This window comes from Labrus bergylta, chromosome 2 (genome assembly GCF_963930695.1).
Source record: "Labrus bergylta chromosome 2, fLabBer1.1, whole genome shotgun sequence".
Classification (NCBI taxonomy): domain Eukaryota; kingdom Metazoa; phylum Chordata; class Actinopteri; order Labriformes; family Labridae; genus Labrus; species Labrus bergylta.
The window spans coordinates 22,119,585-22,133,207 of NC_089196.1; positions in this window are offsets into that span (position 1 = coordinate 22,119,585).

Here is a 13,623-nt window from a genome sequence, read left to right on the forward strand (position 1 = left end):
TACTCTGTGCTACCTCTGCCTCCCCTTTTCTTCTCCTTTTGCCCTTCTTCCATCTCTTTCAAATTAACCGTGTGGCTTTAATACAATGTGTGTCATGCAGGTTGCCTTGGCGACTCTTTGATCCTGTTTTCCAGTCTCTGCCTCTGGGGCAGACGTGCTTCTCTTCAGTCTGCTGCACACCAGCTCTGGAAGCTGTTGCAGCCCTGAGACAAACCACGGGCTGCTGAGCTCGCCTCGCTTCCCCCTTTTCTTTCTGTCGTTCTCACTTTCTCTCTGATTTTGCCCTCTCTCTATCTCTCTCACCTTATTCACTCATTTCTCAGGTTCTCTTCTTCTCTGCATCCCTTTCTTTACCTCACTATCTCTCAGTCTCTCTCTGCTTCCCTTTGGTCACGCCGAGGCAGCCTTCCCTCAGCTTGGGCGTCCAGGATTCCACGGGGAAGGGAAGAGGCCAGGACCTCAGTGAGCAGCCCTCCTGGATGAAAAAGAGAGACAGGGGACCCCCCTCTCTCTCCCTCTCTATCTCTTCCAATGATCCTCACGCTCTCTCTCTCTCTCTCTCTTTGTCTTTGTATAGTTGATTTTACTTCCCTTAAAAGATGCAGCCTTTCTCTTGTCCCACACAGGCCTTTACCTGCTCTACCTGTTTAATTGCTGCTGTCTGGCTGTGTGTTTTTCTATTTATTTTTGTCTGTCCTCCTTGTCAGCAGACCCTCAATGGCTTCCAGATAAGAAGTTTCAGAGCAGTTTTGTTGTTGATGTGCTAATCGATCTGTCAGCAACAATAACAGATGTGATGTTCACTGTGATGGATACAGTTTCTCTAGAAACTTTCAGGTCCCTGCATGTTGATTTCTATAGTTCACTAATCTGAATGGTAATAAATGGATGCCTGGAAGGGGGGAACATCAAACTATCTATGGCAGGCTTAATTTCTGGCTGTAAATAAAGCAAAGGTGTGAAAGAATGAAGCTTGTTGAATGCCAGAGCGTTTCTTTTTCAGGCTGACTAAGCTTGACACAAAAAAGAACTTTAATGTACTCTTCAGAGTTCACACCTGGCAACCACAGACCATGTGCAAACTGGAAGCCTCCAGCATCATTTGTAAATCTTTTGTACTTTTGCTTTTCTGACATAGAAAGAGCGCTGCATGCACGTCATCGCTTGTTCTCTTTGAACAACTTAGTTACAGTGTGTACAGTTCATATGCGTTACAGTGAACACAGGAAAGGTGTGGATTTGATTTAAATACTGGCCGCGTACATTCAAACACTGAAGGACTGTAAATCAGCACTCGTAATTTTACTGCTGAGGAAGCAGACCAGCCATGGCATGAATGAAAACCATGTGGGATTTTCAAAAATATTATCTTCAAACATTTTACCTTTTTCAGCACAACCTCAGCGTGACTCCTTCAAGCGTAAAGTAGAAGCTGCCAGAGCGTGTTGTCCCTGCTCTTCTCGTTTGGGAGTTAAGCAGTGTGTATTTTCTTCTTATGATCATCAAACTTTGTGCAGAGAAGAGAAAGAGAAATACAGCACTCTGTGTGACGGAGTCCAGAAATCAAGAGATATAACAAAAAAAAGTAAATGATCAATCTAATACTGAAAAATATGATGTCATAAGGTCCTATTAAAAGGCATTAGAGATTATGACATCAGGCCTTTGAGTCATATTTAGACTGTTATGTGTTAATAAAACTATACAAGTTTGTTGTACAAAATAAAATACACTATTAGATTATTATTATGAGAAACGATGAAAATGTAAAGACGATCACAAGAAAAGCTTGAATATCATTACGAGCACATTTATTGAGTTTCATTATTTTGTATTAATTTAAATTATAGCATTTTATGTATCCTACATTTAGCAGACGCTTTAGTCAAAAGTGACTGAGATCATTAACAACACAAGCAAGGATCTAGAGACGGTTTTAAAATGTGTGTTAAATCTTCAATTATAAAGAATATAGTGAACGTTTGTGGAATTTAAATGAAAATTTAGAAAAAAAAAGAATTGTGACGGCCCTTTGAGTTTGACTGCATTGATGTGAAATTGTGCAGTTTATTTGCCCTGGCAGGACAGTGTGCCTCACGCAGTATAAAGACCCACCAGAGGTAAAAACAAATACAGTCTCACACACACAACAAAATAAAGCCTGCGAGCTTTGTGAAATGCAAATGCGCGACCCGACGGGGAACCTAACTTTTGTTTACAAGACAAACGAAAGCCGGCATGTTTTCTTAAACTCTGCAAAGAATTCCCTTTTTCTCTCCATCTTCTGCTGTCCAGTGTGTGTGGCAGCTTTTCTGCTGATAAGACCCAGCCGAGAGGCGGAACAGATGTTGCCCCGACATCCATCTGGGCCTCGTACCCCTGCTCTGACTCCCACAGCCGACACTCCACGCAGGACACCCCACGTTTCCTCACAGCCAGGGGCCGCTCCCCTCGTCAGGATCCTCAAGCAGTGACACAGCACAGAGACCAGCCAGGGTGCTGCTTTCATTCATGTTACATGTGTGTGTGTGTGCGTGTGTGTGTGTGTGTGTGTGACCTCTGGGTTCATCTGAGGTGTTTCCTCTTTGTTTCAACACTCTGCTCTTCCATGACTCACACACACACACACACACACACACACACACACCCTTTGAATAACAAACACAAATGACGGAAATGCATTGACATGATGTAAGCTAGTGAGGAAATGTTCCCTGGACAAAATAATAATTTCCAGACGTGTGAAGTAATGAGACACACAACGTTGAGCCCTCTGACATTCTGAGTGTCACTCAACCAAATTTTGATTTGATGTTCTACAAACTTATTTTGATTGTTATAAGATTGTAGTCGTCCAGGAAATGTCGTTTGAATTTGATAGATTAACATTCAGGATAAATCAGATATAGATTCAAAGGCATGTAAATTGGTCTGCACTCTACGGGGCAGTAAATGACTGACTACTGAAGCAAAGACGACCAGTTTGGATTATTTAAAATTTAAACCATTTTAATTGTAGGAACTCTGAATGTTAACACACTCAAAGTTCATTACACATTTTATACACAATGTAACAAAGATCATTCAGTCATATTTAAGTATTTCCTATTAGGTACACACCTTTTCATATTCTACTACAAGCCCATAAATAAGAGAGTTCCTCTTATTACTGCTTAGTCCTGGTAGAGATCTTAATTCAGGTTCATGTACTACACCGACTAGTTTTTTTCCTTACTATTAAAAAGCAATAATGGGGCAGTATCAAAGGAACCCTGATAAAGGCCTTTACACTGAAGAGGAAAATCATGCTCACAACATTAGTGCATTGACTTATAAAGATTTAATATCCTGCCAATAAGAATTCCAAAAATAAGTTTAATGATGAATGTTTAAGTCATAAACTTGTAACCTGACTTTTTCTTCCCACCAATCATCTTTCACTTTGTGTTTTAATTATGTAAATTAAAATGATTGTAGATGTGCTGCAGGAGATTCCGATGATGCTGAATGGAAAGAAGATTACTCCGTGTCATGCATGTGATGCAGCAGGTTTGTGTTCAATTTTAAAAAACAAATGAGCTGATCAATCCTGACAGACTCTTGTTGGGGTACATCCCCGACATGCAGAGTGCACTTTGCAGCAACATGATAACTCATTTATTTTTAACTTGGTCTGCTTTTTTTCCCCTTAATAGTCCTTTATAGTTTTTTTCCTGGAGTTTAAGACTTAATTCAACTTAACTTCAGGTATTCCAGTTGATGTCTACTTGACCCTGCATCTCTTCCAGTTCATTACATCTGATATAATGATCATGAAACACAAGCAAATCTCAGTCTATTGAATTAGTCTGTTTATACCGCAGTAATTTCATTACGTGGACATTGAGGATATTGTGCAGTGAACCAGACAGCTGTTAGAGTCATTTCTTTCCAATCAGTCCTGTTAGTCTGGGACGAACGGAAGCTCTGACTTTCTCACCCAGTCTTTTCATTGTCCCTTCTACAAACGTTTTTCTAATGTTAAAATACATAAACACAAGTCTCTGTTTTTGGAACAGATTTGGGATGCGGAAAATTGCCTTCCCGACATTTCATACACTGCCTCAGATTTATGAACCAGGATCTTCATGGATTCAAGTCTGCAAAGCTCACACTGCAACGGATCCACAGCAGGTAAACGTGAGGGACGTTTCACTGATAACAGTTTTGTCTTTTTATGGCCTGTACGACTTCTGATCCTCTCTTTGTCCTACAATCGAGAAATGATCACAAAGGTGATATAGCAATACCTCAAAGTGAAATTTCTCCACTAGGAGTAAAATAAAAAAATATCTGCATCAAAATACTCTTACTATGTAATAGAAATACTTATTGGACTGTTAGAATGTAAGTATTTAAAACATTTTGGTGACTTTACTATGTATGCAGTATTTTATGTATAAATACATAAACAGGTTAATATATTGGTTAAGTAGGTTAAAAAGATGCACTTCAAGCTCTCAAATTAATGTGCCTAACAGCTAAGTACTGTGTTTTTCTCTGAAGTATACTGGTTCAATCAGCATAAAGTGGAAAAAGTCTTTAACTGTCAAACATATCATTCTGCACGCCCCAAATCAGGGTCTACTCCAGTAGGCATTCAAAATAACTCTAAAGACATAATCAGGCTTGTTGCTGATGGTCTGTGTTTATTTGTACTGCAGATGGAAGCATCAGTATTAATTTCAGTCTTGTTCATATCCAACTCAAACTCCTCACAGGAGCTTTAATGACATCCACTTTTGTCCTGGATTAACTAAGGAGACCACGCTGTGCGATTCTCCTCCGGCCCTTTGTGGCGACCTAAACGCCTCTTGTTTTTCTTGCGTTTTTGAATGCCTCGTCTGTTGGGTGACTTCCGTGGGATTCCAGCAGGCTTGTCACTCACATTGTTTGTCCTGGGGACGAGATCTGTGTGAGTCCTGTTTCCCTTCCTCTCTCCTCAGCCCGAGTGCTGATGGAGACCCGCATCCCAGGTGGCCCACACATCAAAACAAGGGGGATCGCGGCTCTTGGTTTTCAGACAAACATCACTCACTTTCTTTGTTGTCTGAGGGACAGGGGGCATGGCAGTTTATCTCCAGAGGATCTCCCCCGCTATCCCCTTCCACTGGCCTACCGCCCCATCCCACAGGAGCTGCTAAAAGCAAATGTCAGTCATGAAGGAGGCGTTGCATTCCTTTAAGAGGTCAATTATTGGTGGCCACTGGAGGATGTGGTACAAGTAGAAGATTTAAAAGTACTTTTTTTTTTTAACTTACAGAATCATATATTTTTCTCTTCTTCTCTTGAAATGTTCCCTATATGATGACACCTCTGTGTCAGCACCGTGTCCATGGGAACTTTTATGAGCGTGACCTTAACATGCCCGTCTCGAGCGGTCTAGACTCAGTGCTGTGTTTACTAGAGTCCCTGTCCCACTGATGGCTATCAGACTTTTCCCTTTTTACTCGTTATTCTCTCTCTGTCATAACTCTTTGAAGACGAACAGACGTGACGCTTTGACCGTCCTTGTTTTGGACTTTGTAAAATTTACTGTCAGCGCCCAGAAAACAGGGGAAAAACAGAGGGGAGGGCTCTGTGCGTGCACCACCTCTCTCTGTAGGACAATCTATGAACATGTGCAGAGTGCAGCTGTGGTTTGGCTGCACTCAGAGGAGGTGCTGTGGCTTTATGAAGTGCAGGCTCCAGCTTTAAAATTCATGTCAACTTGAGGTATGAGCATCAGGAAGGGAGGCTTTGGAGAAAAGTTACTAAAGAGGAAGCTTTCTATGAAACATGATGAAATTACATCAAATCTTTCCCCAAAGTGATGTTGCATCAACACTAAAATAACACAAGTCACAGTTACGTCACTGACTGTCTTAATCATAGTTTTTACAAGTGTTGGCCTCTGATAACTACTACGAGCCAACGCAGGAACTGTTTTGTAAGGAGCAACAGGTGATTAATCGTCCGCTAATCTGCAGCAAATATTTAATTGTTGCCTATAAATTTGCCCTTTTATACATCGGGGTCTGTTTGGTGTGCTGCGTGGCACTGAGCCAACCTCTGGAGGTGGATTAGCTCATTGAATCCAAACTGTTTACGGGGAAAGCAGCTCCAGTGACGACACTATGTGGGCAGCTTGCAGCTCTCCAAATACAAACGTTCTGTGTGAAAGCGAAAAAAAGGAGAAAAAGTGAGTCTTTCACAGGAACAATCTAGTAAACACGGCCTCTGCGCGGAGAGAGAACACCTGTGTTTTACCGAAGTTCTGGCACGCAGCAGTTTGATCACTGCAGGGGCCATATTTGGTCCAGTGCTAATTCAATGTTGCCCTTACAGGGATGACGAAACGCACCCTGAGTCAGGCAGGAAACTGCAAAGTCAGACACAAATAAGATGAGAGTGAACAACAGAGAGAGGAGAAGGTGAACAGCATGGTGCTGAGATGATTCAGCTCTGCTGCTCACTCAAACACGCCCGAGGTAGAGGGAATAAGCTTAGAGCTGAAGCCAGAAATAGTGTTTAAGGTGTTGGGGATTAGGGTTAAATGTCAGAAAGGTCAAGTCAAAGACCAGTTTATACTGGCTTACAGAGGTCAACTGGCACCTAGAGTTGAGAATTCTTATACTTTTACAGTAACAATATCGATTGAATTATGTTCATCCTCAAAGAGCAGTATGTCTGGAGTGGATACAGATCCAGTCATGAGTCTGAAACATCATGTATAAATGTAAAGAAACAGACAAATCTATAAATCCCACTCCACAGATTTATTAAACACATTCATTAAACATGCTGAAGAATTAAATTCCACATTAAACCAGGACTGCTGAGCAGATATTGAGAACTGAACAGACTTCTTCAATGTTTAGATGTATGAAATGTCTCGTGTCCGTGGGCTGTTTTGGGATCACAAGGCAGTTCTGCCTCTCTGTTTACAGTCGTCCTCAGGATTAAGCCTAAACATCCTCTAATGGGATTAGCCAATAGGAGGAATCCAGCAGGAGGAAATATGTCTTACTGTGATCATAACAAGTTTAAAGTAAAGACCCAGCATTGAGGTTTTCTCATTTTCAATCTGTTATTTTCAATTCAAACATTTTTAACGACAAGTTTAAATTACCTTTCAAAGAGTTCTCAGAGTCTGTTCATTTAAAGGATCATTCTGACCGTATTTAATCTTTAATTACAATCATTTAGATTTTAATTGAATTCAAAGTAAAGTTTGAATGTTTGGAAACAGTTCTGCTCTGATAATGACAAACACCTCTCAGATGGTTTTCCACTGGTTCAAAAGAAGCGTACTACATAAAACAGGTTACACTTAATGAAGTGCTGAAATCAGAAGACATCTTTAGACTCCGACAGTCAACACATGTAAGAGAAGATAAAATATTATTCATTGTAACATAAATGTGGAATTGTGTCAACTTCATATAAACCACCACCACATTCAAATGGGATATGATTAGAGATGGGGAAAAAATAATTTATGTAAAAATCGAGATTCTTATTTTCTCGATTTTAAGATTTTAAATCATACTTTTTTTTTTTTGGCTAATCAGTCATTCCCTGCTAAGTGCTAAGGCTAGCTCTTTAACTCAGTAGAAAGCCAAATGGAGCAGCAAGAAATTCAGCCAGTCTCTCAGATGACTGGAGTAGATTCTGAAGTATGTACTAATTCAAAAATCAACTTTGAATCATCAATCAAGAATTATTTTGAGTCAAAAATAGATTCTGACCCCAGGAATTGAAATCCAAATCAAATCAAATCGTGAGACACCCAAAGATTCCCAGCCCTGTATATTATATTAACTCAAACATAATGAAAACATTACTTTATAAACACATACACCTACATTATGAGGAAAGTTTTTTGTAAGGCCATGACGACACATTCACAGCACAAAGGACCCGATTACAGGAGAAGAGAACATTGGGCCGACTGTGGTTTGAAAAAGAAGCAGTTCACAGACAGGTCTGAGGATTATCCTGAACGTTTGTAGGAAAAAAAATATATTTGTTTTGAATTCTTATTTGAAGTTATTTGAATATGTGAACAAAACAAAACACCAAAAACAATTCTTTAACCTCATCTTTGTTGTATTGACCAAAGAAATCCTGCAAAAAGGAATCCTGAAAAACAATCTGCGTGGCGAGATACAAAAGAACATTGTGAGAAATTTGAATGAACAAACCCTTGAAACAGATGAGGCTGAAGATGTTTTCAACAAATCCAATGAAGAGACTTAAAGCAACAGTGTGTTTTTCTGCCTCAAGGCCAATGGGCACGGTTAACTTTTCTTTTAGAGACATCTTTTTAAACACAGGTAAAAAGTGCATGTGTTTGGGACTACTTTCAGCTGCGGATGAATACATATCCACTCAGCTAATGAGGATCTCTGCGGCAGGATGGTGAAGAGGGATTGAGTTAACATGAACTAAATTGAACATGTTTATCAAAATGAAGAAATCATCCAGTGAAGAATAGGTGGCACTGATGTGTTTTTTTTTACTTTTATTCCCACAATAGAAGTCAATGGCAAAGATGAATCAGCCTTTGGGTACATAAATGATACCTGTTTGTCACATTCATTTTTTTGTTGTTCTTTTCAAGTCGATACAAAGAAAAGAAAAATACAACATATCACTAGAATTTCCTTTAAAGGAAACATATTCTGATAGATTAGGTTCCCAGCCACGTGCAAAGAGTCGAACTGAAAACCAGGAGAAAGTATTTGAGGCATGCTGCTTGATTTCTGCGTCGCTCTCTTCAAAGGAGGCCTGTTAGATGGCGCGACGTCCCCCTTTGCTTCTCAGGTCTCGGGCAGAAGAAAGGCCAGGGTTAGGAAGGCCCTCTCCTGGGACTGAAGGCATCCACAGCATAACACACTCATGTTCCGCTAGTTAGCAATTGCTGTATTCATCTTAGCTGTTTTCCCATTCACACCGCTATCAGGTTGGATGTGACCCCCCCCAGGAGGTCAGGATAACCCCCACCACACACACACACACGCACAGAGCATAGAGTTATCCTCCTGAAAGAGATCAAAGATGCTATTGGTCAGCAGAGAAGACAAAGGGGTTAGCTGAGGTGGTTGAAGTGGCTCAGTCAGCAAGCTGTTTCCTCGATGTCTATTTTAACAGCCCTCTGACATTTAAGACAAATTCACTGCTGAATTTTACCATCTTATTAATGGCATGAACAGACCACAGAAATGCCTGAGCGGACACGTTAAATGTAGTCCTCTCACACATCATTCACTTTTTTAGTATAGTTTCTGCCTCACATGTCAGTTGAAGCCATTTAGGATGATTACAAATTGGGCTAATGTCTAAGCTTATCTCCTTGTTGCTAAATTAAAGTTCGAGAAAGTCTGGAAAAGTCATTCATTGTGCCAGTGTTTGAAGTTGTCTGGCACATGGCGGGTGACGATAAATTGTCCCCCAAAGAGTTAATTGATGGAGAGGAGGAAACCTTGAGGGAGGGAAAAGTTCAGTCGTGTACCTCCCTGTCCCGTTTGAAGGAGATGTGAGTTGGCAGTGCAGGAGAGGCTTGAAGATTAATGTTGCAAAAGGGGGCTCTGACAGCCGCTCCGCTGGTTGCGGTTCTCTTGGGTGGCCCGATTGGTCTTGGATGTCACTTTTGCTACTTAATCTTGTGTATGTGAACCAGGCAGATTCTGAGGCGTTGGGGTGGGTGTTGGGGGGTGGGGGTGGTGGTGGTGGTGGGAGGGGGGGTCCCCTATGCAGAAACAGCAGAGACAGACTGAGGAAAATGCAGGAATGTCACTCCTCAACTTTTAGCAGCTCATTTCTTCAGAATCAGCCCAGGTGAAAAAAAGTCATGAAGAGATATAAATCCATTTCTTCTTTTTTCAAACCTTGCTGTCACAAATCTGACTGAATTTACAGTCGGAGTTTGGATCAAAGATGTTGTTCCACTTTGTTGCTCAAGAAATGGCCGAGAAGTTATTCATGACTTGAAGTACGAATCAATTTAATGAGTCAAATATTTCACCTGTAAAACATAGGAAACAAAAAAACCCAGGCCAATATATTTTACTGCTTTGTATCATATGTTTTACTCTTTTACTAGTCAGTGTGAACAACGTATTCAGATATGTATAATCAGACAGTGATACTGCCTTATGAATGTACTTCATTATGATGTTAGTATTAGTTTACACCTGTTGTGTTGGATATTTTCAAGTCGTAAGAAAGCCATGAATCAATTCAGCTTCACAAGTACCTCTGCTCACAATGACCCTGAACATCACACGGTATTAAAAGGCTGGACCATGTGATAAAATCCCTGATGTAAAAAATGTTAATCTCACAGGGAAATTCATGATATTATTACAAATGTAAGGAGTCATTTTTGTCAAGAAAATCTCTAGTGTAGGCCCACTGTCTTTAGAAAGGCTTCAGTCAGTGAAAGTGTTGAAGAATTCAATCAAATATGTGTTTTTGTTGCCTCTCTGTAACGACAGGAACAAATGATGCCAGGATAATAAACAGTACACTTCAGGTAAACAGGTCCTCTTCAGTGCTGCCTGCTGTGAGCTTTTGTTTGGATAACCAGAAGTCATCATCAATCTGTGATCTGTGCCCTTCAAAAAAAGCTTTAGTCCACACAGTGAGCTGAAAACTCTTTCTCACACACACACACACACACACACACACAAACACACACACGAGGACGCAGGCCTTTGGCTGCAGATGAGCGGGGCTTGCGTGCCTCATCGCCCGGGTTGAGGAGTTCACAGTAGTGAGCGGCAGCAGACAGCACTGATCGTTGGGTCATCGTAGGCCAGGGAGTGGTTTGCGTGAGTGAAGGTGTGTGTGTTATTTGGAGAAGCTCCATTAACAAATAGCATCTTGGCACACGTTCAAACTAAAACCCTCACATCGGGTCTTTTGTCCAGCTGCACAGTCAAAGCAGGCCGCGCGGCTCGATAACAGCCGGCCTGCTCTCCAACAGAGTGGAGGAGGATTTCTCTAATGACAGGAGCCAGAGCTGGCTTTATTACAGAGAATAACAACAAATCAAGAGGAATTTAGGTTTCTTCCACATTATAAGCACTCTATTTTTGGGTACAGGTCTCTGGCTGGATGTCCTCGGCTCACTATCTGGTCTTTACACTTTTTGTATTTTAGACTTATGAACTTTTTCCACACACAAAAAATCCTTCCCTTGGAGTCACATTCCCATGTTGGCTCTTTAGAATCTGAGCGCTCCTTTGACAGTATAAACCAGATTGTAGTTTCTTCCAGCATCACTCATTGTAGTGTTTTTCTGAATTATATCTTCCAGCTGGTGAGGGAACTTATTACCTGACCCATAACACAATGAAACACTGTGACACTGTTGCTGTCTGAAACCACTTAAAAACTGTGATAATGAGCAGGTGCCACTTTCTATGTTGCACATTTCAGCTGTGGAAAAATCTGTCTTTGCTTCCAAATCTACACAGCACATATGCAATCTCTGCACTATGTGTGAATGTGTTAAACATGCTGCACTGCCAAAAGTGCCACCTCAGTAGAGCGGAGGAAAGTCAGAACTTTTACAATCCATTACAATCAGATTTAATCCCAGCCAAATTTGAGCTCACCTGAACCGACCTTCACAACAACCTTCCAACAGGGTTCTGATATTGACAGGAAGTGGTAGTTATGGCGGTGAAAATGTAACTATACACGTCCACTGAAGAAAATATGTTTGGTGGGTCTGTAAAGTCGTTGTCTGAAAGAGTTGTTTCAAATTCGTATTTGATTCTTGAATAATAAATCTGTGTATTATCCTACTGAGCTGCGTTGAAGGGTTATGTTCTGCTCTAGTTGTGCTCAGCCTCAACGAAGTATACTTTCATTCAAATGTTGATTTACAAACTAAATCAAAATCAATTTGATTTGTCTGAGGAGTGGTTCTTGTTTCTCCTCTTTTATTAGACAAACAGGCTGTGAGCTTTTTATTGGGACTTCTTCTTATAACTTGCTCTTACTATGAAAAGAGATATGTGTTGATTTTAAAACTAATTATTCTACACGTTTTGATCATAACTTCATTCTTCCACATTATTGTATAACGAGTGGCAGCAGAAGTATTAAAGACAAACTGCTTTTTTGATGGTCAGCTGAACCAAAGCTTGCTACAATTCTTTGCAAATAAATGAGACAAAACATTTTTGCTGTTATTAATAACTAATGTTAGGTTCATTCAAACCAGAAATCTAACTTTCCAGTGCTGCCCACAATTTAGAATATTGTTTCTCTGGCTGTTGAACTGTCAGGACAGCGTATAGTGACCAACACTTTGGACCAAAGTTTGTGTCCTGACTGATCTGAGCGGTGCTTTTGCTGGAGTTTGCGTTGCCATGATGAGTTTGAACAATGCCACTGCGCCACCGCACTCATTTCACATACATTATTGTGCTTATAGGCCAAGACGTGCGGAATGCTTTCAACTTTTTATGACACAGAGTTGTGCCAAAAGCTGCTTCTCTCCAAAGGGGATTTCAAAGGGAAAAGCAACACATGCTGTCATTCATGTCCTGCCGTTCAGCTGGACCATTACGCTCATATCAGATCGGCTCTTTTGATGTGCCGAGTGACAGAACAAAATAAATAGCGAGCGCAAGTCTGTGAAAGATTTGCAATGCAGTGCGTTAATTAACGAAGGGCTATACCAATTAGGCGCTCATGATTGGTGTGTGAATGTCAGTGCAGTCACGCAGTTTGGGACTGGGCGCAGAGTAACACCACTGTTTACTGAACACAAAGGCCATAAACAAGCGCTGGCATCAAGTGCACTGCCAAGTGTGAATAGCAGAGCATTACAAAGAATTTATGGCTTTTCCAAACATCTCAACAGGGATACATTTTTTAGTTTTTTAGGCAGAAAGCGATAAAGATTAAATGGGCCTTTAATCAGAATGTGCCTCGTATAAAACATGGCCACATTTGAAGCAGAAATCAATCTGGGAAATGTTAAAGTGTTGTTTTTTACCAAACCAAAACAAGATAAGTTAAATAAATTAGCGCTCCAGAAAAGCCGAAAGGATCTTATGTTTCACAATTTTTGAAAAGCAGTACACCATTTGTATTTCTCTCTTGTTTCAAACCAAAGAACCTGAAACTTTCAGTGTGGGAAAGTGATTGTTTCTCTGTTTGCACTGCAGTTCCAACACACTATTTACTTGGCTGATTCATAAGCAACATGTTTCTTTTTACATATACAGTAACTTCTGTTGCCCAACAACAAACAGCAACGGGTCAACTTCTTGTGATGTTGTTGGTTAAAGGGTAGTATCCCTTTATCTGAAGGTTTTCTTAATCCCAGACTTAACAAATAAGGAGATCATTGAAGAGGGTCATAATGAGACTAAACACTGATGGACTAGTGGCTGGTTTGCGCACCCCGCCTACAGAGTAGCCCTAGAAGTGGACAGCCTGGGTTCAGGTCGTTCCCCACTTTCTCTCTCTCTGATTTTCAACTCTTTAAACTGTCCTGTCTCTATGATAAAGGTCAGAATTATTAACCCTAACCCAGAATTATTTCACTGGCTAACAGTTTAGTCAAAGGGTCTTAAA